We start from the raw sequence: 25,091 nt of genomic DNA, 5'->3' as shown, positions 1-25,091 counted from the left end.
ACAAATTTTTAGTTCAGCTTTATATATCGTACAACGTAACGATTTAAAATCCCTCCACGCTGCACTCTATATTGATGCTCGTTGAAATGAGGAAAGAATACGATGAAACAACAAACCGAAAGTGAAGGCCAGAAATGAATAATTTTTTAACTAAATGTTTTGCCGAACGATGTGTGGTCCTCGGTAGTATAGTGGTTAGTATCCCCGCCTGTCACGCGGGAGACCGGGGTTCGATTCCCCGCCGGGGAGAAAAGAAATTTTGTTGATTTATGAACCGAACCTATGTTCAGCAAATACTTGCTGACTAAAATCCACCATTTGACTGAGAGCTACTAGATTTGCAGCAGTGACTGATAACTTCCCCACAGTTGGAATCTAATTTCGCACACCTCCACTCGTATTTCTGGAACGTAATGAAATTTACGCACTACGGTGTTTCACATTTTGTTGAAAACAAACCAGAAAATCAAGTTGCGTGCATCAAAATAATATAGCAATATCTCTTACAATTATCAGCAAAATTCACAAAGGAACAAACAAATCAGCTACAAGTTGAACACAATATTAAGGATGCTAATCACAATGTTAACTTTGTATACGGAATATTATGATCTATATTTACCTGAGTTAATAATTGAACTGGACTCTCATGAAATGCAAGAAGTAGCCTACACCTTGGACGACGGAAAAAAAAAGAGCAATCCCATGTGGTCTAGTGGTTAGGATACCTGGCTTTCACCCAGGAGGCCCGGGTTCGATTCCCGGCATGGGAACCTTTTTATACTACACTTATTTCGGTCCCTACAAGAAAATATCGGACAACTTAATCTGCTTTCTACGACATGCTACACCAGCAGTAACTTGACGCAAAATAAACTGTAAAACACTTTGTATATAATTCACGTTGGTATTGAATTTTGATTCACCAACCTTTGCAAACAAAGGACCTACACTTAATATAAACAGTTAACCACAACCGATCCTTGACTATCATACAAGCTCAATATTTACTATGTAGGCCGTTTACTCAGAAGAAATGATTGCAAGAATTTTGCTTCGTTTAAGACAACCAAACTCTTGAAACATCACGCATTGACAAATACATGACATTAATTTTATCACATCACTTTCAAACAATTACATTTTCTAAATACTCATTGTTTCTCCCGCATAACCAATACGCCATCTTCATTTGAGCAATATGAAAGCTCAGAGATTCTATTTCATGGACATAATTGTTGCAATTCTATTCATGTTTTGAAGGACAAAACCAGTTAGATTGTTAAACATATATATTTCAATCAGGAGACAACATTATATTATTAGCGAGCTTTCTCCTTACTAGGCCTATGTGCCGTTAGCGTGGGAAAATGGGTTTGGTTCTCACTGGCTTGACCTGGAGGTTCATGTCACATATTGCTTTGCTAGTGAAACGATCGCTAAATTCAAACAACTTAAAATCTACCATACTATTCGAGAATGATTTTTTCTTAATAACTAAGACTTACTTTCTATATGATATTCACTTACCGTTAAGTGTTGTTGATTACGACACTTACATACATCCCTCAACTTATCGCTTTAAATATTTCTCTCAAAACTTGTTTCCAATTCTTCGTGATTAACTGATAAAATTTCGCTTACAAAACACTACGAACTTTTAATTTCCAGATCATAAAATGCGGTGATGAAAGGAAAGCTGCGAAACGGCATTGCCTTTTTCTCACCCTTCATGGAAAAAATATTTCCTCTTTGTCTCTATTTCTAATCTTTTTAGCGCTACACAACTTTATGACTTTAGTGCTCAAAACATTAATTACTATTAAAGTTGACTAATATTCTGTCACAACAATATTGTTGATTCACTTTCTTCAACTACTATTACGGTGTCTTTTCTTGCTTACTTTGTTCTTGTTCTGAAACCCTGAAAACGCAGCCCATTTGTCTAATTTGAGCTTAGCCTCGACTTATAAGAGTAAAGGAAAGGTAAACGTTGTATTATTGCGAATAGGAAGGAGAAACGTTTCTCAACAGTGAAAGGTAATTACGGTTGTATTTCGTTAAATACAATCGCAAGGATTAGCAAACTAAAACGAACATTATAATGAGAGAAATGTTTATATGAAATAATATTCTAAGCAAAGTCTATTTACAGTATACGAGAAACCACAAACAACTGAGGGATCTTATCATAAGATGAAGAATAAAAGTGGGTTTGTTATACTGGCCAGTTCTGTCTTGACGGGTTTGTTACTGTACTTTACATACGGCGATTCCGTTCGACTTCCTCACTAATGATAAATTTCGCTCGTCTTCACTAATTCAATCTTCCACAACACTATTCCCTCATATGTCTTTACTCACTGAAGAACACCACACAAATAAGAATCAGTTCTATTTGGGCTTACAGAAGAACACATGGATCTCTTGTACTGCCGCCTGGTGGCCACAGCTGCAATCGTGACTCAGCTGACCATCGTATTCGGAAGGCTCCGTTCGCGTACTTGCCAACCATATGATGAAATAGGAAATATTGATTGGTTTTGTGGAAAAAAGTCAGTTACAAGAGCAACCGAACTGTGAAAATAGAACACGAAATTAATCATTTATTTGAATTTAGAAAGGTAATGAATGGAAAGTTGAAAGGTGCAGAAACTGTGACCCCAAACGGATAAGGACCACTCTTTCAAAATGGAGAATCTTCGAAATAGTAAGATGATAGACGATTGGCTATGCTGAAAGGATCGCTGGATTTTATGACAAATTTTTAGTTCAGCTTTATATATCGTACAACGTAACGATTTAAAATATCTCCCCGCTGCACTCTATATTGATGCTCGTTGAAATGAGGAAAGAATACGATGAAACAACAAACCGAAAGTGAAGGCCAGAAATGAATAATTTGTTAACTAAATATTTTGCCGAACGATGTGTGGTCATCGGTAGTATAGTGGATAGTATCCCCGCCTGTCACGCGGGAGACCGGGGTTCGATTCCCCGCCGGGGAGAAAAGAAATTTTGTTGATTTATGAAACGAACCTATGTTCAGCAAATACTTGCTGACTACAATCCACCATATGACTGAGAGCTACTAGATTTGCAGCAGTGACTGATAATTCCCCACAGTTGGAATCTAATTTCGCACACCTCCACTCGTATTTCTGGAACGTAATGAAATTTACGCACTACGGTGTTTCAGATTTTGTTGAAAACAAACCAGAAAATCAAGTTGCGTGCATCAAAATAATATAGCAATATCTCTTACAATTATCAGCAAAATTCACAAAGGAACAAACAAATCAGCTACAAGTTGAACACAATATTAAGGATGCTAATCACAATGTTAACTTTGTATATGGAATATTATGATGTATATTTACCTGGGTTAATAATTGAACTGGACTCTCATGAAATGCAAGAAGTAGCCTACACCTTGGACGACGGAAAAAAGAAAAAGAGCAATCCCATGTGGTCTAGTGGCTAGGATACCTGGCTTTCACCCAGGAGGCCCGGGTTCGATTCCCGGCATGGGAACCTTTTTATACTACACTTATTTCGTTCCGTACAAGAAAATATCGGACATCTTAATCTGCTTTCTACGACATGCCACACCAGCAGTAACTTGACGCAAAATAAACTGTAAAACACTTTGTATATAATTCACGTTGGTATTGAATTTTGAAACACCAACCTTTGCAAACAAAGGACCTACACTTAATATAAACAGTTAACCACAACCGATCCTTGACTATCATACAAGCTCAATATTTACTATGTAGGCCGTTTACTCAGAAGAAATGATTGCAAGAATTTTGCTTCGTTTAAGACACCCAAACTCTTGAAACATCACGCATTGACAAATACATGACATTAATTTTATCACATCACTTTCAAACAATTACATTTTCTAAATACTCATTGTTTCTCCCGCATAACCAATACGCCATCTTCATTTGAGCAATATGAAAGCTCAGAGATTCTATTTCATGGACATAATTGTTGCAATTCTATTCATGTTTTGAAGGACAAAACCAGTTAGATTGTTAAACATATATATTTCAATCAGGAGACAACATTATATTATTAGCGAGCTTTCTCCTTACTAGGCCTATGTGCCGTTAGCGTGGGAAAATGGGTTTGGTTCTCACTGGCTTGACCTGGAGGTTCATGTCACATATTGCTTTGCTAGTGAAACGATCGCTAAATTCAAACAACTTAAAATGTACCATACTATTCGAGAATGATTTTTTCTTAATAACTAAGACTTACTTTCTATATGATATTCACTTACCGTTAAGTGTTGTTGATTACGACACTTACATACATCCCTCAACTTATCGCTTTAAATATTTCTCTCAAAACTTGTTTCCAATTCTTCGTGATTAACTGATAAAATTTCGCTTACAAAACACTACGAACTTTTAATTTCCAGATCATAAAATGCGGTGATGAAAGGAAAGCTGCGAAACGGCATTGCCTTTTTCTCACCCTTCATGGAAAAAATATTTCCTCTTTGTCTCTATTTCTAATCTTTTTAGCGCTACACAACTTTATGACTTTAGTGCTCAAAACATTAATTACTATTAAAGTTGACTAATATTCTGTCACAACAATATTGTTGATTCACTTTCTTCAACTACTATAACGGTGTCTTTTCTTGCTTACTTTGTTCTTGTTCTGAAACCCTGAAAACGCAGCCCATTTGTCTAATTTGAGCTTAGCCTCGACTTATAAGAGTAAAGGAAAGGTAAACGTTGTATTATTGCGAATAGGAAGGAGAAACGTTTCTCAACAGTGAAAGGTAATTACGGTTGTATTTCGTTAAATACAATCGCAAGGATTAGCAAACTAAAACGAACATTATAATGAGAGAAATGTTTATATGAAATAATATTCTAAGCAAAGTCTATTTACAGTATACGAGAAACCACAAACAACTGAGGGATCTTATCATAAGATGAAGAATAAAAGTGGGTTTGTTATACTGGCCAGTTCTGTCTTGACGGGTTTGTTACTGTACTTTACATACGGCGATTCCGTTCGACTTCCTCACTAATGATAAATTTCGCTCGTCTTCACTAATTCAATCTTCCACAACACTATTCCCTCATATGTCTTTACTCACTGAAGAACACCACACAAATAAGAATCAGTTCTATTTGGGCTTACAGAAGAACACATGGATCTCTTGTACTGCCGCCTGGTGGCCACAGCTGCAATCGTGACTCAGCTGACCATCGTATTCGGAAGGCTCCGTTCGCGTACTTGCCAACCATATGATGAAATAGGAAATATTGTTTGGTTTTGTGGAAAAAAGTCAGTTACAAGAGCAACCGAACTGTGAAAATAGAACACGAAATTAATCATTTATTTGAATTTAGAAAGGTAATGAATGGAAAGTTGAAAGGTGCAGAAACTGTGACCCCAAACGGATAAGGACCACTCTTTCAAAATGGAGAATCTTCGAAATAGTAAGATGATAGACGATTGGCTATGCTGAAAGGATCGCTGGATTTTATGACAAATTTTTAGTTCAGCTTTATATATCGTACAACGTAACGATTTAAAATCCCTCCACGCTGCACTCTATATTGATGCTCGTTGAAATGAGGAAAGAATACGATGAAACAACAAACCGAAAGTGAAGGCCAGAAATGAATAATTTTTTAACTAAATGTTTTGCCGAACGATGTGTGGTCCTCGGTAGTATAGTGGTTAGTATCCCCGCCTGTCACGCGGGAGACCGGGGTTCGATTCCCCGCCGGGGAGAAAAGAAATTTTGTTGATTTATGAACCGAACCTATGTTCAGCAAATACTTGCTGACTAAAATCCACCATTTGACTGAGAGCTACTAGATTTGCAGCAGTGACTGATAACTTCCCCACAGTTGGAATCTAATTTCGCACACCTCCACTCGTATTTCTGGAACGTAATGAAATTTACGCACTACGGTGTTTCACATTTTGTTGAAAACAAACCAGAAAATCAAGTTGCGTGCATCAAAATAATATAGCAATATCTCTTACAATTATCAGCAAAATTCACAAAGGAACAAACAAATCAGCTACAAGTTGAACACAATATTAAGGATGCTAATCACAATGTTAACTTTGTATACGGAATATTATGATCTATATTTACCTGAGTTAATAATTGAACTGGACTCTCATGAAATGCAAGAAGTAGCCTACACCTTGGACGACGGAAAAAAAAGAGCAATCCCATGTGGTCTAGTGGTTAGGATACCTGGCTTTCACCCAGGAGGCCCGGGTTCGATTCCCGGCATGGGAACCTTTTTATACTACACTTATTTCGGTCCCTACAAGAAAATATCGGACAACTTAATCTGCTTTCTACGACATGCTACACCAGCAGTAACTTGACGCAAAATAAACTGTAAAACACTTTGTATATAATTCACGTTGGTATTGAATTTTGATTCACCAACCTTTGCAAACAAAGGACCTACACTTAATATAAACAGTTAACCACAACCGATCCTTGACTATCATACAAGCTCAATATTTACTATGTAGGCCGTTTACTCAGAAGAAATGATTGCAAGAATTTTGCTTCGTTTAAGACAACCAAACTCTTGAAACATCACGCATTGACAAATACATGACATTAATTTTATCACATCACTTTCAAACAATTACATTTTCTAAATACTCATTGTTTCTCCCGCATAACCAATACGCCATCTTCATTTGAGCAATATGAAAGCTCAGAGATTCTATTTCATGGACATAATTGTTGCAATTCTATTCATGTTTTGAAGGACAAAACCAGTTAGATTGTTAAACATATATATTTCAATCAGGAGACAACATTATATTATTAGCGAGCTTTCTCCTTACTAGGCCTATGTGCCGTTAGCGTGGGAAAATGGGTTTGGTTCTCACTGGCTTGACCTGGAGGTTCATGTCACATATTGCTTTGCTAGTGAAACGATCGCTAAATTCAAACAACTTAAAATGTACCATACTATTCGAGAATGATTTTTTCTTAATAACTAAGACTTACTTTCTATATGATATTCACTTACCGTTAAGTGTTGTTGATTACGACACTTACATACATCCCTCAACTTATCGCTTTAAATATTTCTCTCAAAACTTGTTTCCAATTCTTCGTGATTAACTGATAAAATTTCGCTTACAAAACACTACGAACTTTTAATTTCCAGATCATAAAATGCGGTGATGAAAGGAAAGCTGCGAAACGGCATTGCCTTTTTCTCACCCTTCATGGAAAAAATATTTCCTCTTTGTCTCTATTTCTAATCTTTTTAGCGCTACACAACTTTATGACTTTAGTGCTCAAAACATTAATTACTATTAAAGTTGACTAATATTCTGTCACAACAATATTGTTGATTCACTTTCTTCAACTACTATAACGGTGTCTTTTCTTGCTTACTTTGTTCTTGTTCTGAAACCCTGAAAACGCAGCCCATTTGTCTAATTTGAGCTTAGCCTCGACTTATAAGAGTAAAGGAAAGGTAAACGTTGTATTATTGCGAATAGGAAGGAGAAACGTTTCTCAACAGTGAAAGGTAATTACGGTTGTATTTCGTTAAATACAATCGCAAGGATTAGCAAACTAAAACGAACATTATAATGAGAGAAATGTTTATATGAAATAATATTCTAAGCAAAGTCTATTTACAGTATACGAGAAACCACAAACAACTGAGGGATCTTATCATAAGATGAAGAATAAAAGTGGGTTTGTTATACTGGCCAGTTCTGTCTTGACGGGTTTGTTACTGTACTTTACATACGGCGATTCCGTTCGACTTCCTCACTAATGATAAATTTCGCTCGTCTTCACTAATTCAATCTTCCACAACACTATTCCCTCATATGTCTTTACTCACTGAAGAACACCACACAAATAAGAATCAGTTCTATTTGGGCTTACAGAAGAACACATGGATCTCTTGTACTGCCGCCTGGTGGCCACAGCTGCAATCGTGACTCAGCTGACCATCGTATTCGGAAGGCTCCGTTCGCGTACTTGCCAACCATATGATGAAATAGGAAATATTGTTTGGTTTTGTGGAAAAAAGTCAGTTACAAGAGCAACCGAACTGTGAAAATAGAACACGAAATTAATCATTTATTTGAATTTAGAAAGGTAATGAATGGAAAGTTGAAAGGTGCAGAAACTGTGACCCCAAACGGATAAGGACCACTCTTTCAAAATGGAGAATCTTCGAAATAGTAAGATGATAGACGATTGGCTATGCTGAAAGGATCGCTGGATTTTATGACAAATTTTTAGTTCAGCTTTATATATCGTACAACGTAACGATTTAAAATCCCTCCACGCTGCACTCTATATTGATGCTCGTTGAAATGAGGAAAGAATACGATGAAACAACAAACCGAAAGTGAAGGCCAGAAATGAATAATTTTTTAACTAAATGTTTTGCCGAACGATGTGTGGTCCTCGGTAGTATAGTGGTTAGTATCCCCGCCTGTCACGCGGGAGACCGGGGTTCGATTCCCCGCCGGGGAGAAAAGAAATTTTGTTGATTTATGAACCGAACCTATGTTCAGCAAATACTTGCTGACTAAAATCCACCATTTGACTGAGAGCTACTAGATTTGCAGCAGTGACTGATAACTTCCCCACAGTTGGAATCTAATTTCGCACACCTCCACTCGTATTTCTGGAACGTAATGAAATTTACGCACTACGGTGTTTCACATTTTGTTGAAAACAAACCAGAAAATCAAGTTGCGTGCATCAAAATAATATAGCAATATCTCTTACAATTATCAGCAAAATTCACAAAGGAACAAACAAATCAGCTACAAGTTGAACACAATATTAAGGATGCTAATCACAATGTTAACTTTGTATACGGAATATTATGATCTATATTTACCTGAGTTAATAATTGAACTGGACTCTCATGAAATGCAAGAAGTAGCCTACACCTTGGACGACGGAAAAAAAAAGAGCAATCCCATGTGGTCTAGTGGTTAGGATACCTGGCTTTCACCCAGGAGGCCCGGGTTCGATTCCCGGCATGGGAACCTTTTTATACTACACTTATTTCGGTCCCTACAAGAAAATATCGGACAACTTAATCTGCTTTCTACGACATGCTACACCAGCAGTAACTTGACGCAAAATAAACTGTAAAACACTTTGTATATAATTCACGTTGGTATTGAATTTTGATTCACCAACCTTTGCAAACAAAGGACCTACACTTAATATAAACAGTTAACCACAACCGATCCTTGACTATCATACAAGCTCAATATTTACTATGTAGGCCGTTTACTCAGAAGAAATGATTGCAAGAATTTTGCTTCGTTTAAGACAACCAAACTCTTGAAACATCACGCATTGACAAATACATGACATTAATTTTATCACATCACTTTCAAACAATTACATTTTCTAAATACTCATTGTTTCTCCCGCATAACCAATACGCCATCTTCATTTGAGCAATATGAAAGCTCAGAGATTCTATTTCATGGACATAATTGTTGCAATTCTATTCATGTTTTGAAGGACAAAACCAGTTAGATTGTTAAACATATATATTTCAATCAGGAGACAACATTATATTATTAGCGAGCTTTCTCCTTACTAGGCCTATGTGCCGTTAGCGTGGGAAAATGGGTTTGGTTCTCACTGGCTTGACCTGGAGGTTCATGTCACATATTGCTTTGCTAGTGAAACGATCGCTAAATTCAAACAACTTAAAATGTACCATACTATTCGAGAATGATTTTTTCTTAATAACTAAGACTTACTTTCTATATGATATTCACTTACCGTTAAGTGTTGTTGATTACGACACTTACATACATCCCTCAACTTATCGCTTTAAATATTTCTCTCAAAACTTGTTTCCAATTCTTCGTGATTAACTGATAAAATTTCGCTTACAAAACACTACGAACTTTTAATTTCCAGATCATAAAATGCGGTGATGAAAGGAAAGCTGCGAAACGGCATTGCCTTTTTCTCACCCTTCATGGAAAAAATATTTCCTCTTTGTCTCTATTTCTAATCTTTTTAGCGCTACACAACTTTATGACTTTAGTGCTCAAAACATTAATTACTATTAAAGTTGACTAATATTCTGTCACAACAATATTGTTGATTCACTTTCTTCAACTACTATAACGGTGTCTTTTCTTGCTTACTTTGTTCTTGTTCTGAAACCCTGAAAACGCAGCCCATTTGTCTAATTTGAGCTTAGCCTCGACTTATAAGAGTAAAGGAAAGGTAAACGTTGTATTATTGCGAATAGGAAGGAGAAACGTTTCTCAACAGTGAAAGGTAATTACGGTTGTATTTCGTTAAATACAATCGCAAGGATTAGCAAACTAAAACGAACATTATAATGAGAGAAATGTTTATATGAAATAATATTCTAAGCAAAGTCTATTTACAGTATACGAGAAACCACAAACAACTGAGGGATCTTATCATAAGATGAAGAATAAAAGTGGGTTTGTTATACTGGCCAGTTCTGTCTTGACGGGTTTGTTACTGTACTTTACATACGGCGATTCCGTTCGACTTCCTCACTAATGATAAATTTCGCTCGTCTTCACTAATTCAATCTTCCACAACACTATTCCCTCATATGTCTTTACTCACTGAAGAACACCACACAAATAAGAATCAGTTCTATTTGGGCTTACAGAAGAACACATGGATCTCTTGTACTGCCGCCTGGTGGCCACAGCTGCAATCGTGACTCAGCTGACCATCGTATTCGGAAGGCTCCGTTCGCGTACTTGCCAACCATATGATGAAATAGGAAATATTGTTTGGTTTTGTGGAAAAAAGTCAGTTACAAGAGCAACCGAACTGTGAAAATAGAACACGAAATTAATCATTTATTTGAATTTAGAAAGGTAATGAATGGAAAGTTGAAAGGTGCAGAAACTGTGACCCCAAACGGATAAGGACCACTCTTTCAAAATGGAGAATCTTCGAAATAGTAAGATGATAGACGATTGGCTATGCTGAAAGGATCGCTGGATTTTATGACAAATTTTTAGTTCAGCTTTATATATCGTACAACGTAACGATTTAAAATCCCTCCACGCTGCACTCTATATTGATGCTCGTTGAAATGAGGAAAGAATACGATGAAACAACAAACCGAAAGTGAAGGCCAGAAATGAATAATTTTTTAACTAAATGTTTTGCCGAACGATGTGTGGTCCTCGGTAGTATAGTGGTTAGTATCCCCGCCTGTCACGCGGGAGACCGGGGTTCGATTCCCCGCCGGGGAGAAAAGAAATTTTGTTGATTTATGAACCGAACCTATGTTCAGCAAATACTTGCTGACTAAAATCCACCATTTGACTGAGAGCTACTAGATTTGCAGCAGTGACTGATAACTTCCCCACAGTTGGAATCTAATTTCGCACACCTCCACTCGTATTTCTGGAACGTAATGAAATTTACGCACTACGGTGTTTCACATTTTGTTGAAAACAAACCAGAAAATCAAGTTGCGTGCATCAAAATAATATAGCAATATCTCTTACAATTATCAGCAAAATTCACAAAGGAACAAACAAATCAGCTACAAGTTGAACACAATATTAAGGATGCTAATCACAATGTTAACTTTGTATACGGAATATTATGATCTATATTTACCTGAGTTAATAATTGAACTGGACTCTCATGAAATGCAAGAAGTAGCCTACACCTTGGACGACGGAAAAAAAAAGAGCAATCCCATGTGGTCTAGTGGTTAGGATACCTGGCTTTCACCCAGGAGGCCCGGGTTCGATTCCCGGCATGGGAACCTTTTTATACTACACTTATTTCGGTCCCTACAAGAAAATATCGGACAACTTAATCTGCTTTCTACGACATGCTACACCAGCAGTAACTTGACGCAAAATAAACTGTAAAACACTTTGTATATAATTCACGTTGGTATTGAATTTTGATTCACCAACCTTTGCAAACAAAGGACCTACACTTAATATAAACAGTTAACCACAACCGATCCTTGACTATCATACAAGCTCAATATTTACTATGTAGGCCGTTTACTCAGAAGAAATGATTGCAAGAATTTTGCTTCGTTTAAGACAACCAAACTCTTGAAACATCACGCATTGACAAATACATGACATTAATTTTATCACATCACTTTCAAACAATTACATTTTCTAAATACTCATTGTTTCTCCCGCATAACCAATACGCCATCTTCATTTGAGCAATATGAAAGCTCAGAGATTCTATTTCATGGACATAATTGTTGCAATTCTATTCATGTTTTGAAGGACAAAACCAGTTAGATTGTTAAACATATATATTTCAATCAGGAGACAACATTATATTATTAGCGAGCTTTCTCCTTACTAGGCCTATGTGCCGTTAGCGTGGGAAAATGGGTTTGGTTCTCACTGGCTTGACCTGGAGGTTCATGTCACATATTGCTTTGCTAGTGAAACGATCGCTAAATTCAAACAACTTAAAATCTACCATACTATTCGAGAATGATTTTTTCTTAATAACTAAGACTTACTTTCTATATGATATTCACTTACCGTTAAGTGTTGTTGATTACGACACTTACATACATCCCTCAACTTATCGCTTTAAATATTTCTCTCAAAACTTGTTTCCAATTCTTCGTGATTAACTGATAAAATTTCGCTTACAAAACACTACGAACTTTTAATTTCCAGATCATAAAATGCGGTGATGAAAGGAAAGCTGCGAAACGGCATTGCCTTTTTCTCACCCTTCATGGAAAAAATATTTCCTCTTTGTCTCTATTTCTAATCTTTTTAGCGCTACACAACTTTATGACTTTAGTGCTCAAAACATTAATTACTATTAAAGTTGACTAATATTCTGTCACAACAATATTGTTGATTCACTTTCTTCAACTACTATAACGGTGTCTTTTCTTGCTTACTTTGTTCTTGTTCTGAAACCCTGAAAACGCAGCCCATTTGTCTAATTTGAGCTTAGCCTCGACTTATAAGAGTAAAGGAAAGGTAAACGTTGTATTATTGCGAATAGGAAGGAGAAACGTTTCTCAACAGTGAAAGGTAATTACGGTTGTATTTCGTTAAATACAATCGCAAGGATTAGCAAACTAAAACGAACATTATAATGAGAGAAATGTTTATATGAAATAATATTCTAAGCAAAGTCTATTTACAGTATACGAGAAACCACAAACAACTGAGGGATCTTATCATAAGATGAAGAATAAAAGTGGGTTTGTTATACTGGCCAGTTCTGTCTTGACGGGTTTGTTACTGTACTTTACATACGGCGATTCCGTTCGACTTCCTCACTAATGATAAATTTCGCTCGTCTTCACTAATTCAATCTTCCACAACACTATTCCCTCATATGTCTTTACTCACTGAAGAACACCACACAAATAAGAATCAGTTCTATTTGGGCTTACAGAAGAACACATGGATCTCTTGTACTGCCGCCTGGTGGCCACAGCTGCAATCGTGACTCAGCTGACCATCGTATTCGGAAGGCTCCGTTCGCGTACTTGCCAACCATATGATGAAATAGGAAATATTGTTTGGTTTTGTGGAAAAAAGTCAGTTACAAGAGCAACCGAACTGTGAAAATAGAACACGAAATTAATCATTTATTTGAATTTAGAAAGGTAATGAATGGAAAGTTGAAAGGTGCAGAAACTGTGACCCCAAACGGATAAGGACCACTCTTTCAAAATGGAGAATCTTCGAAATAGTAAGATGATAGACGATTGGCTATGCTGAAAGGATCGCTGGATTTTATGACAAATTTTTAGTTCAGCTTTATATATCGTACAACGTAACGATTTAAAATCCCTCCACGCTGCACTCTATATTGATGCTCGTTGAAATGAGGAAAGAATACGATGAAACAACAAACCGAAAGTGAAGGCCAGAAATGAATAATTTTTTAACTAAATGTTTTGCCGAACGATGTGTGGTCCTCGGTAGTATAGTGGTTAGTATCCCCGCCTGTCACGCGGGAGACCGGGGTTCGATTCCCCGCCGGGGAGAAAAGAAATTTTGTTGATTTATGAACCGAACCTATGTTCAGCAAATACTTGCTGACTAAAATCCACCATTTGACTGAGAGCTACTAGATTTGCAGCAGTGACTGATAACTTCCCCACAGTTGGAATCTAATTTCGCACACCTCCACTCGTATTTCTGGAACGTAATGAAATTTACGCACTACGGTGTTTCACATTTTGTTGAAAACAAACCAGAAAATCAAGTTGCGTGCATCAAAATAATATAGCAATATCTCTTACAATTATCAGCAAAATTCACAAAGGAACAAACAAATCAGCTACAAGTTGAACACAATATTAAGGATGCTAATCACAATGTTAACTTTGTATACGGAATATTATGATCTATATTTACCTGAGTTAATAATTGAACTGGACTCTCATGAAATGCAAGAAGTAGCCTACACCTTGGACGACGGAAAAAAAAGAGCAATCCCATGTGGTCTAGTGGTTAGGATACCTGGCTTTCACCCAGGAGGCCCGGGTTCGATTCCCGGCATGGGAACCTTTTTATACTACACTTATTTCGTTCCCTACAAGAAAATATCGGACAACTTAATCTGCTTTCTACGACATGCTACACCAGCAGTAACTTGACGCAAAATAAACTGTAAAACACTTTGTATATAATTCACGTTGGTATTGAATTTTGATTCACCAACCTTTGCAAACAAAGGACCTACACTTAATATAAACAGTTAACCACAACCGATCCTTGACTATCATACAAGCTCAATATTTACTATGTAGGCCGTTTACTCAGAAGAAATGATTGCAAGAATTTTGCTTCGTTTAAGACAACCAAACTCTTGAAACATCACGCATTGACAAATACATGACATTAATTTTATCACATCACTTTCAAACAATTACATTTTCTAAATACTCATTGTTTCTCCCGCATAACCAATACGCCATCTTCATTTGAGCAATATGAAAGCTCAGAGATTCTATTTCATGGACATAATTGTTGCAATTCTATTCATGTTTTGAAGGACAAAACCAGTTAGATTGTTAAACATATATATTTCAATCAGGAGACAACATTATATTATTAGCGAGCTTTCTCCTTACTAGGCCTATGTGCCGTTAGCGTGGGAAAATGGGTTTGGTTCTCACTGGCTTGACCTGGAGGTTCATGTCACATATTGCTTTGCTAGTGAAACGATCGCTAAATTCAAACAACTTAAAATCTACCATACTATTCGAGAATGATTTTTTCTTAATAACTAAGACTTACTTTCTATATGATATTCACTTACCGTTAAGTGTTGTTGATTACGACACTTACATACATCCCTCAACTTATCGCTTTAAATATTTCTCTCAAAACTTGTTTCCAATTCTTCGTGATTAACTGATAAAATTTCGCTTACAAAACACTACGAACTTTTAATTTCCAGATCATAAAATGCGGTGATGAAAGGAAAGCTGCGAAACGGCATTGCCTTTTTCTCACCCTTCATGGAAAAAATATTTCCTCTTTGTCTCTATTTCTAATCTTTTTAGCGCTACACAACTTTATGACTTTAGTGCTCAAAACATTAATTACTATTAAAGTTGACTAATATTCTGTCACAACAATATTGTTGATTCACTTTCTTCAACTACTATTACGGTGTCTTTTCTTGCTTACTTTGTTCTTGTTCTGAAACCCTGAAAACGCAGCCCATTTGTCTAATTTGAGCTTAGCCTCGACTTATAAGAGTAAAGGAAAGGTAAACGTTGTATTATTGCGAATAGGAAGGAGAAACGTTTCTCAACAGTGAAAGGTAATTACGGTTGTATTTCGTTAAATACAATCGCAAGGATTAGCAAACTAAAACGAACATTATAATGAGAGAAATGTTTATATGAAATAATATTCTAAGCAAAGTCTATTTACAGTATACGAGAAACCACAAACAACTGAGGGATCTTATCATAAGATGAAGAATAAAAGTGTGTTTGTTATACTGGCCAGTTCTGTCTTGACGGGTTTGTTACTGTACTTTACATACGGCGATTCCGTTCGACTTCCTCACTAATGATAAATTTCGCTCGTCTTCACTAATTCAATCTTCCACAACACTATTCCCTCATATGTCTTTACTCACTGAAGAACACCACACAAATAAGAATCAGTTCTATTTGGGCTTACAGAAGAACACATGGATCTCTTGTACTGCCGCCTGGTGGCCACAGCTGCAATCGTGACTCAGCTGACCATCGTATTCGGAAGGCTCCGTTCGCGTACTTGCCAACCATATGATGAAATAGGAAATATTGTTTGGTTTTGTGGAAAAAAGTCAGTTACAAGAGCAACCGAACTGTGAAAATAGAACACGAAATTAATCATTTATTTGAATTTAGAAAGGTAATGAATGGAAAGTTGAAAGGTGCAGAAACTGTGACCCCAAACGGATAAGGACCACTCTTTCAAAATGGAGAATCTTCGAAATAGTAAGATGATAGACGATTGGCTATGCTGAAAGGATCGCTGGATTTTATGACAAATTTTTAGTTCAGCTTTATATATCGTACAACGTAACGATTTAAAATATCTCCCCGCTGCACTCTATATTGATGCTCGTTGAAATGAGGAAAGAATACGATGAAACAACAAACCGAAAGTGAAGGCCAGAAATGAATAATTTGTTAACTAAATATTTTGCCGAACGATGTGTGGTCATCGGTAGTATAGTGGTTAGTATCCCCGCCTGTCACGCGGGAGACCGGGGTTCGATTCCCCGCCGGGGAGAAAAGAAATTTTGTTGATTTATGAAACGAACCTATGTTCAGCAAATACTTGCTGACTACAATCCACCATATGACTGAGAGCTACTAGATTTGCAGCAGTGACTGATAATTCCCCACAGTTGGAATCTAATTTCGCACACCTCCACTCGTATTTCTGGAACGTAATGAAATTTACGCACTACGGTGTTTCAGATTTTGTTGAAAACAAACCAGAAAATCAAGTTGCGTGCATCAAAATAATATAGCAATATCTCTTACAATTATCAGCAAAATTCACAAAGGAACAAACAAATCAGCTACAAGTTGAACACAATATTAAGGATGCTAATCACAATGTTAACTTTGTATATGGAATATTATGATGTATATTTACCTGGGTTAATAATTGAACTGGACTCTCATGAAATGCAAGAAGTAGCCTACACCTTGGACGACGGAAAAAAGAAAAAGAGCAATCCCATGTGGTCTAGTGGCTAGGATACCTGGCTTTCACCCAGGAGGCCCGGGTTCGATTCCCGGCATGGGAACCTTTTTATACTACACTTATTTCGTTCCGTACAAGAAAATATCGGACATCTTAATCTGCTTTCTACGACATGCCACACCAGCAGTAACTTGACGCAAAATAAACTGTAAAACACTTTGTATATAATTCACGTTGGTATTGAATTTTGAAACACCAACCTTTGCAAACAAAGGACCTACACTTAATATAAACAGTTAACCACAACCGATCCTTGACTATCATACAAGCTCAATATTTACTATGTAGGCCGTTTACTCAGAAGAAATGATTGCAAGAATTTTGCTTCGTTTAAGACACCCAAACTCTTGAAACATCACGCATTGACAAATACATGACATTAATTTTATCACATCACTTTCAAACAATTACATTTTCTAAATACTCATTGTTTCTCCCGCATAACCAATACGCCATCTTCATTTGAGCAATATGAAAGCTCAGAGATTCTATTTCATGGACATAATTGTTGCAATTCTATTCATGTTTTGAAGGACAAAACCAGTTAGATTGTTAAACATATATATTTCAATCAGGAGACAACATTATATTATTAGCGAGCTTTCTCCTTACTAGGCCTATGTGCCGTTAGCGTGGGAAAATGGGTTTGGTTCTCACTGGCTTGACCTGGAGGTTCATGTCACATATTGCTTTGCTAGTGAAACGATCGCTAAATTCAAACAACTTAAAATCTACCATACTATTCGAGAATGATTTTTTCTTAATAACTAAGACTTACTTTCTATATGATATTCACTTACCGTTAAGTGTTGTTGATTACGACACTTACATACATCCCTCAACTTATCGCTTTAAATATTTCTCTCAAAACTTGTTTCCAATTCTTCGTGATTAACTGATAAAATTTCGCTTACAAAACACTACGAACTTTTAATTTCCAGATCATAAAATGCGGTGATGAAAGGAAAGCTGCGAAACGGCATTGCCTTTTTCTCACCCTTCATGGAAAAAATATTTCCTCTTTGTCTCTATTTCTAATCTTTTTAGCGCTACACAACTTTATGACTTTAGTGCTCAAAACATTAATTACTATTAAAGTTGACTAATATTCTGTCACAACAATATTGTTGATTCACTTTCTTCAACTACTATTACGGTGTCTTTTCTTGCTTACTTTGTTCTTGTTCTGAAACCCTGAAAACGCAGCCCATTTGTCTAATTTGAGCTTAGCCTCGACTTATAAGAGTAAAGGAAAGGTAAACGTTGTATTATTGCGAATAGGAAGGAGAAACGTTTCTCAACAGTGAAAGGTAATTACGGTTGTATTTCGTTAAATACAATCGCAAGGATTAGCAAACTAAAACGAACATTATAATGAGAGAAATGTTTATATGAAATAATATTCTAAGCAAAGTCTATTTACAGTATACGAGAAACCACAAACAACTGAGGGATCTTATCATAAGATGAAGAATAAAAGTGGGTTTGTTATACTGGCCAGTTCTGTCTTGACGGGTTTGTTACTGTACTTTACATACGGCGATTCCGTTCGACTTCCTCACTAATGATAAATTTCGCTCGTCTTCACTAATTCAATCTTCTACAACACTATTCCCTCATATGTCTTTACTCACTGAAGAACACCACACAAATAAGAATCAGTTCTATTTGGGCTTACAGAAGAACACATGTATCTCTTGTACTGCCGCCTGGTGGCCACAGCTGCAATCGTGACTCAGCTGACCATCGTATTCGGAAGGCTCCGTTCGCGTACTTGCCAACCATATGATGAAATAGGAAATATTGATTGGTTTTGTGGAAAAAAGTCAGTTACAAGAGCAACCGAACTGTGAAAATAGAACACGAAATTAATCATTTATTTGAATTTAGAAAGGTAATGAATGGAAAGTTGAAAGGTGCAGAAACTTTGACCCCAAACGGATAAGGACCACTCTTTCAAAATGGAGAATCTTCGAAATAGTAAGATGATAGACGATTGGCTATGCTGAAAGGATCGCTGGATTTTATGACAAATTTTTAGTTCAGCTTTATATATCGTACAACGTAACGATTTAAAATATCTCCCTGCTGCACTCTATATTGATGCTCGTTGAAATGAGGAAAGAATACGATGAAACAACAAACCGAAAGTGAAGGCCAGAAATGAATAATTTTTTAACTAAATGTTTTGCCGAACGATGTGTGGTCCTCGGTAGTATAGTGGTTAGTATCCCCGCCTGTCACGCGGGAGACCGGGGTTCGATTCCCCGCCGGGGAGAAAAGAAATTTTGTTGATTTATGAAACGAACCTATGTTCAGCAAATACTTGCTGACTAAAATCCACCATTTGACTGAGAGCTACTAGATTTGCAGCAGTGACTGATAACTTCCCCACAGTTGGAATCTAATTTCGCACACCTCCACTCGTATTTCTGGAACGTAATGAAATTTACGCACTACGGTGTTTCAGATTTTGTTGAAAACAAACCAGAAAATCAAGTTGCGTGCATCAAAATAATATAGCAATATCTCTTACAATTATCAGCAAAATTCACAAAGGAACAAACAAATCAGCTACAAGTTGAACACAATATTAAGGATGCTAATCACAATGTTAACTTTGTATATGGAATATTATGATCTATATTTACCTGGGTTAATAATTGAACTGGACTCTCATGAAATGCAAGAAGTAGCCTACACCTTGGACGACGGAAAAAAGAAAAAGAGCAATCCCATGTGGTCTAGTGGCTAGGATACCTGGCTTTCACCCAGGAGGCCCGGGTTCGATTCCCGGCATGGGAACCTTTTTATACTACACTTATTTCGTTCCGTACAAGAAAATATCGGACAACTTAATCTGCTTTCTACGACATGCCACACCAGCAGTAACTTGACGCAAAATAAACTGTAAAACACTTTGTATATAATTCACGTTGGTATTGAATTTTGAAACACCAACCTTTGCAAACAAAGGACCTACACTTAATATAAACAGTTAACCACAACCGATCCTTGACTATCATACAAGCTCAATATTTACTATGTAGGCCGTTTACTCAGAAGAAATGATTGCAAGAATTTTGCTTCGTTTAAGACACCCAAACTCTTGAAACATCACGCATTGACAAATACATGACATTAATTTTATCACATCACTTTCAAACAATTACATTTTCTAAATACTCATTGTTTCTCCCGCATAACCAATACGCCATCTTCATTTGAGCAATATGAAAGCTCAGAGATTCTATTTCATGGACATAATTGTTGCAATTCTATTCATGTTTTGAAGGACAAAACCAGTTAGATTGTTAAACATATATATTTCAATCAGGAGACAACATTATATTATTAGCGAGCTTTCTCCTTACTAGGCCTATGTGCCGTTAGCGTGGGAAAATGGGTTTGGTTCTCACTGGCTTGACCTGGAGGTTCATGTCACATATTGCTTTACTAGTGAAACGATCGCTAAATTCAAAACACTTAAAATGTACCATACTTTTCGAGAATGATTTTTTCTTAATAACTAAGACTTACTTTCTATATGATATTCACTTACCGTTAAGTGTTGTTGATTACGACACTTACATACATCCCTCAACTTATCGCTTAAAATATTTCTCTCAAAACTTGTTTCCAATTCTTCGTGATTAACTGATAAAATTTCGCTTACAAAACACTACGAACTTTTAATTTCCAGATCATAAAATGCGGTGATGAAAGGAAAGCTGCGAAACGGCATTGCCTTTTTCTCACCCTTCATGGAAAAAATATTTCCTCTTTGTCTCTATTTCTAATCTTTTTAGCGCTACACAACTTTATGACTTTAGTGCTGGTGGTCACAGCTGCAATCGTGACTCAGCTGACCATCGTATTCGGAAGGCTCCGTTCGCGTACTTGCCAACCATATGATGAAATAGGAAATATTGATTGGTTTTGTGGAAAAAAAGTCAGTTACAAGAGCAACCGAACTGTTAAAATAGAACACGAAATTAATCATTTATTTGAATTTAGAAAGGTAATGAATGAAAAGTTGAAAGGTGCAGAAACTGTGACCCCAAACGGATAAGGACCACTCTTTCAAAATGGAGAATCTTCGAAATAGTAAGATGATAGACGATTGGCTATGCTGAAAGGATCGCTGGATTTTATGACAAATTTTTAGTTCAGCTTTATATATCGTACAACGTAACGATTTAAAATATCTCCCCGCTGCACTCTATATTGATGCTCGTTGAAATGAGGAAATAATACAATGAAACAACAAACCGAAAGTGAAGGCCAGAAATGAATAATTTGTTAACTAAATATTTTACCGAACGATGTGTGGTCCTCGGTAGTATAGTGGTTAGTATCCCCGCCTGTCACGCGGGAGACCGGGGTTCTATTCCCCGCCGGGGAGAAAAGAAATTTTGTTGATTTATGAAACGAACCTATGTTCAGCAAATACTTGCTGACTAAAATCCACCATATGACTGAGAGCTACTAGATTTGCAGCAGTGACTGATAATTCCCCACAGTTGGAATCTAATTTCGCACACCTCCACTCGTATTTCTGGAACGTAATGAAATTTACGCACTACGGTGTTTCAGATTTTGTTGAAAACAAACCAGAAAATCAAGTTGCGTGCATCAAAATAATATAGCAATATCTCTTACAATTATCAGCAAAATTCACAAAGGAACAAACAAATCAGCTACAAGTTGAACACAATATTAAGGATGCTAATCACAATGTTAACTTTGTATACGGAATATTATGATCTATATTTACCTGAGTTAATAATTGAACTGGACTCTCATGAAATGCAAGAAGTAGCCTACACCTTGGACGACGGAAAAAAAAAGAGCAATCCCATGTGGTCTAGTGGTTAGGATACCTGGCTTTCACCCAGGAGGCCCGGGTTCGATTCCCGGCATGGGAACCTTTTTATACTACACTTATTTCGTTCCCTACAAGAAAATATCGGACAACTTAATCTGCTTTCTACGACATGCCACACCAGTAGTAACTTGACGCAAAATAAACTGTAAAACACTTTGTATATAATTCACGTTGGTATTGAATTTTGAAACACCAACCTTTGCAAACAAAGGACCTACACTTAATATAAACAGTTAACCACAACCGATCCTTGACTATCATACAAGCTCAATATTTACTATGTAGGCCGTTTACTCAGAAGAAATGATTGCAAGAATTTTGCTTCGTTTAAGACACCCAAACTCTTGAAACATCACGCATTGACAAATACATGACATTAATTTTATCACATCACTTTCAAACAATTACATTTTCTAAATACTCATTGTTTCTCCCGCATAACCAATACGCCATCTTCATTTGAGCAATATGAAAGCTCAGAGATTCTATTTCATGGACATAATTGTTGCAATTCTATTCATGTTTTGAAGGACAAAACCAGTTAGATTGTTAAACATATATATTTCAATCAGGAGACAACATTATATTATTAGTGAGCTTTCTCCTTACTAGGCCTATGTGCCGTTAGCGTGGGAAAATGGGTTTGGTTCTCACTGGCTTGACCTGGAGGTTCATGTCACATATTGCTTTGCTAGTGAAACGATCGCTAAATTCAAACAACTTAAAATGTACCATACTATTCGAGAATGATTTTTTCTTAATAACTAAGACTTACTTTCTATATGATATTCACTTACCGTTAAGTGTTGTTGATTACGACACTTACATACATCCCTCAACTTATCGCTTTAAATATTTCTCTCAAAACTTGTTTCCAATTCTTCGTGATTAACTGATAAAATTTCGCTTACAAAACACTACGAACTTTTAATTTCCAGATCATAAAATGCGGTGATGAAAGGAAAGCTGCGAAACGGCATTGCCTTTTTCTCACCCTTCATGGAAAAAATATTTCCTCTTTGTCTCTATTTCTAATCTTTTTAGCGCTACACAACTTTATGACTTTAGTGCTCAAAACATTAATTACTATTAAAGTTGACTAATATTCTGTCACAACAATATTGTTGATTCACTTTCTTCAACTACTATTACGGTGTCTTTTCTTGCTTACTTTGTTCTTGTTCTGAAACCCTGAAAACGCAGCCCATTTGTCTAATTTGAGCTTAGCCTCGACTTATAAGAGTAAAGGAAAGGTAAACGTTGTATTATTGCGAATAGGAAGGAGAAACGTTTCTCAACAGTGAAAGGTAATTACGGTTGTATTTCGTTAAATACAATCGCAAGGATTAGCAAACTAAAACGAACATTATAATGAGAGAAATGTTTATATGAAATAATATTCTAAGCAAAGTCTATTTACAGTTTACGAGAAACCACAAACAACTGAGGGATCTTATCATAAGATGAAGAATAAAAGTGGGTTTGTTATACTGGCCAGTTCTGTCTTGACGGGTTTGTTACTGTACTTTACATACGGCGATTCCGTTCGACTTCCTCACTAATGATAAATTTCGCTCGTCTTCACTAATTCAATCTTCCACAACACTATTCCCTCATATGTCTTTACTCACTGAAGAACACCACACAAATAAGAATCAGTTCTAGTTGGGCTTACAGAAGAACACATGGATCTCTTGTACTGCCGCCTGGTGGCCACAGCTGCAATCGTGACTCAGCTGACCATCGTATTCGGAAGGCTCCGTTCGCGTACTTGCCAACCATATGACGAAATAGGAAATATTGATTGGTTTTGTGGAAAAAAAGTCAGTTACAAGAGCAACCGAACTGTGAAAATAGAACACGAAATTAATCATTTATTTGAATTTAGAAAGGTAATGAATGAAAAGTTGAAAGGTGCAGAAACTGTGACCCCAAACGGATAAGGACCACTCTTTCAAAATGGAGAATCTTCGAAATAGTAAGATGATAGACGATTGGCTATGCTGAAAGGATCGCTGTATTTTATGACAAATTTTTAGTTCAGCTTTATATATCGTACAACGTAACGATTTAAAATATCTCCCCGCTGCACTCTATATTGATGCTCGTTGAAATGAGGAAAGAATACAATGAAACAACAAACCGAAAGTGAAGGCCAGAAATGAATAATTTGTTAACTAAATATTTTACCGAACGATGTGTGGTCCTCGGTAGTATAGTGGTTAGTATCCCCGCCTGTCACGCGGGAGACCGGGGTTCGATTCCTCGCCGGGGAGAAAAGAAATTTTGTTGATTTATGAAACGAACCTATGTTCAGCAAATACTTGCTGACTAAAATCCACCATATGACTGAGAGCTACTAGATTTGCAGCAGTGACTGATAATTCCCCACAGTTGGAATCTAATTTCGCACTCGTATTTCTGGAACGTAATGAAATTTACGCACTACGATATTTCAGATTTTGTTGAAAACAAACCAGAAAATCAAGTTGCGTGCATCAAAATAATATAGCAATATCTCTTACAATTATCAGCAAAATTCACAAAGGAACAAACAAATCAGCTACAAGTTGAACACAATATTAAGGATGCTAATCACAATGTTAACTTTGTATATGGAATATTATGATCTATATTTACCTGGGTTAATAATTGAACTGGACTCTCATGAAATGCAAGAAGTAGCCTACACCTTGGACGACGGAAAAAAGAAAAAGAGCAATCCCATGTGGTCTAGTGGCTAGGATACCTGGCTTTCACCCAGGAGGCCCGGGTTCGATTCCCGGCATGGGAACCTTTTTATACTACACTTATTTCGTTCCCTACAAGAAAATATCGGACAACTTAATCTGCTTTCTACGACATGCCACACCAGCAGTAACTTGACGCAAAATAAACTGTAAAACACTTTGTATAT

At 36.6% G+C, this 25,091-nt stretch overlaps 20 non-coding genes across 20 annotated transcripts; all 20 read left to right on the top strand.

Annotated features, from left to right (window-relative positions):
* Window positions 1–177: 177 nt before the first annotated feature.
* Window positions 178–249, top strand: TRNAD-GUC (transfer RNA aspartic acid (anticodon GUC)). Its single transcript has one exon. It is a non-coding gene; the product is annotated as a tRNA-Asp (tRNA).
* Window positions 250–701: 452 nt separating this feature from the next.
* TRNAE-UUC (transfer RNA glutamic acid (anticodon UUC)) lies at window positions 702–773 on the top strand. The gene has a single exon. It is a non-coding gene; the product is annotated as a tRNA-Glu (tRNA).
* Window positions 774–2,936: 2,163 nt separating this feature from the next.
* TRNAD-GUC (transfer RNA aspartic acid (anticodon GUC)) lies at window positions 2,937–3,008 on the top strand. The gene has a single exon. It is a non-coding gene; the product is annotated as a tRNA-Asp (tRNA).
* A 454-nt stretch (window positions 3,009–3,462) lies between these two features.
* TRNAE-UUC (transfer RNA glutamic acid (anticodon UUC)) lies at window positions 3,463–3,534 on the top strand. Its single transcript has one exon. It is a non-coding gene; the product is annotated as a tRNA-Glu (tRNA).
* A 2,163-nt stretch (window positions 3,535–5,697) lies between these two features.
* TRNAD-GUC (transfer RNA aspartic acid (anticodon GUC)) lies at window positions 5,698–5,769 on the top strand. Its single transcript has one exon. It is a non-coding gene; the product is annotated as a tRNA-Asp (tRNA).
* Window positions 5,770–6,220: 451 nt separating this feature from the next.
* Window positions 6,221–6,292, top strand: TRNAE-UUC (transfer RNA glutamic acid (anticodon UUC)). Its single transcript has one exon. It is a non-coding gene; the product is annotated as a tRNA-Glu (tRNA).
* A 2,163-nt stretch (window positions 6,293–8,455) lies between these two features.
* TRNAD-GUC (transfer RNA aspartic acid (anticodon GUC)) lies at window positions 8,456–8,527 on the top strand. The gene has a single exon. It is a non-coding gene; the product is annotated as a tRNA-Asp (tRNA).
* Window positions 8,528–8,979: 452 nt separating this feature from the next.
* TRNAE-UUC (transfer RNA glutamic acid (anticodon UUC)) lies at window positions 8,980–9,051 on the top strand. The gene has a single exon. It is a non-coding gene; the product is annotated as a tRNA-Glu (tRNA).
* Window positions 9,052–11,214: 2,163 nt separating this feature from the next.
* Window positions 11,215–11,286, top strand: TRNAD-GUC (transfer RNA aspartic acid (anticodon GUC)). Its single transcript has one exon. It is a non-coding gene; the product is annotated as a tRNA-Asp (tRNA).
* A 452-nt stretch (window positions 11,287–11,738) lies between these two features.
* TRNAE-UUC (transfer RNA glutamic acid (anticodon UUC)) lies at window positions 11,739–11,810 on the top strand. The gene has a single exon. It is a non-coding gene; the product is annotated as a tRNA-Glu (tRNA).
* A 2,163-nt stretch (window positions 11,811–13,973) lies between these two features.
* TRNAD-GUC (transfer RNA aspartic acid (anticodon GUC)) lies at window positions 13,974–14,045 on the top strand. Its single transcript has one exon. It is a non-coding gene; the product is annotated as a tRNA-Asp (tRNA).
* Window positions 14,046–14,496: 451 nt separating this feature from the next.
* Window positions 14,497–14,568, top strand: TRNAE-UUC (transfer RNA glutamic acid (anticodon UUC)). The gene has a single exon. It is a non-coding gene; the product is annotated as a tRNA-Glu (tRNA).
* A 2,163-nt stretch (window positions 14,569–16,731) lies between these two features.
* TRNAD-GUC (transfer RNA aspartic acid (anticodon GUC)) lies at window positions 16,732–16,803 on the top strand. The gene has a single exon. It is a non-coding gene; the product is annotated as a tRNA-Asp (tRNA).
* Window positions 16,804–17,257: 454 nt separating this feature from the next.
* TRNAE-UUC (transfer RNA glutamic acid (anticodon UUC)) lies at window positions 17,258–17,329 on the top strand. The gene has a single exon. It is a non-coding gene; the product is annotated as a tRNA-Glu (tRNA).
* Window positions 17,330–19,492: 2,163 nt separating this feature from the next.
* TRNAD-GUC (transfer RNA aspartic acid (anticodon GUC)) lies at window positions 19,493–19,564 on the top strand. The gene has a single exon. It is a non-coding gene; the product is annotated as a tRNA-Asp (tRNA).
* A 455-nt stretch (window positions 19,565–20,019) lies between these two features.
* On the top strand, window positions 20,020–20,091 carry TRNAE-UUC (transfer RNA glutamic acid (anticodon UUC)). The gene has a single exon. It is a non-coding gene; the product is annotated as a tRNA-Glu (tRNA).
* Window positions 20,092–21,619: 1,528 nt separating this feature from the next.
* Window positions 21,620–21,691, top strand: TRNAD-GUC (transfer RNA aspartic acid (anticodon GUC)). Its single transcript has one exon. It is a non-coding gene; the product is annotated as a tRNA-Asp (tRNA).
* A 451-nt stretch (window positions 21,692–22,142) lies between these two features.
* On the top strand, window positions 22,143–22,214 carry TRNAE-UUC (transfer RNA glutamic acid (anticodon UUC)). Its single transcript has one exon. It is a non-coding gene; the product is annotated as a tRNA-Glu (tRNA).
* A 2,164-nt stretch (window positions 22,215–24,378) lies between these two features.
* Window positions 24,379–24,450, top strand: TRNAD-GUC (transfer RNA aspartic acid (anticodon GUC)). The gene has a single exon. It is a non-coding gene; the product is annotated as a tRNA-Asp (tRNA).
* Window positions 24,451–24,896: 446 nt separating this feature from the next.
* TRNAE-UUC (transfer RNA glutamic acid (anticodon UUC)) lies at window positions 24,897–24,968 on the top strand. The gene has a single exon. It is a non-coding gene; the product is annotated as a tRNA-Glu (tRNA).
* The last annotated feature ends 123 nt before the right edge of the window (window positions 24,969–25,091 follow it).

Source organism: Thermobia domestica, chromosome 10 (genome assembly GCF_964235325.1).
Source record: "Thermobia domestica chromosome 10, izTheDome1.hap1.1, whole genome shotgun sequence".
Taxonomy (NCBI): domain Eukaryota; kingdom Metazoa; phylum Arthropoda; class Insecta; order Zygentoma; family Lepismatidae; genus Thermobia; species Thermobia domestica.
Note: the sequence above shows the minus strand (reverse complement) of the source record. Positions and strands in the feature narration are given on the sequence as shown.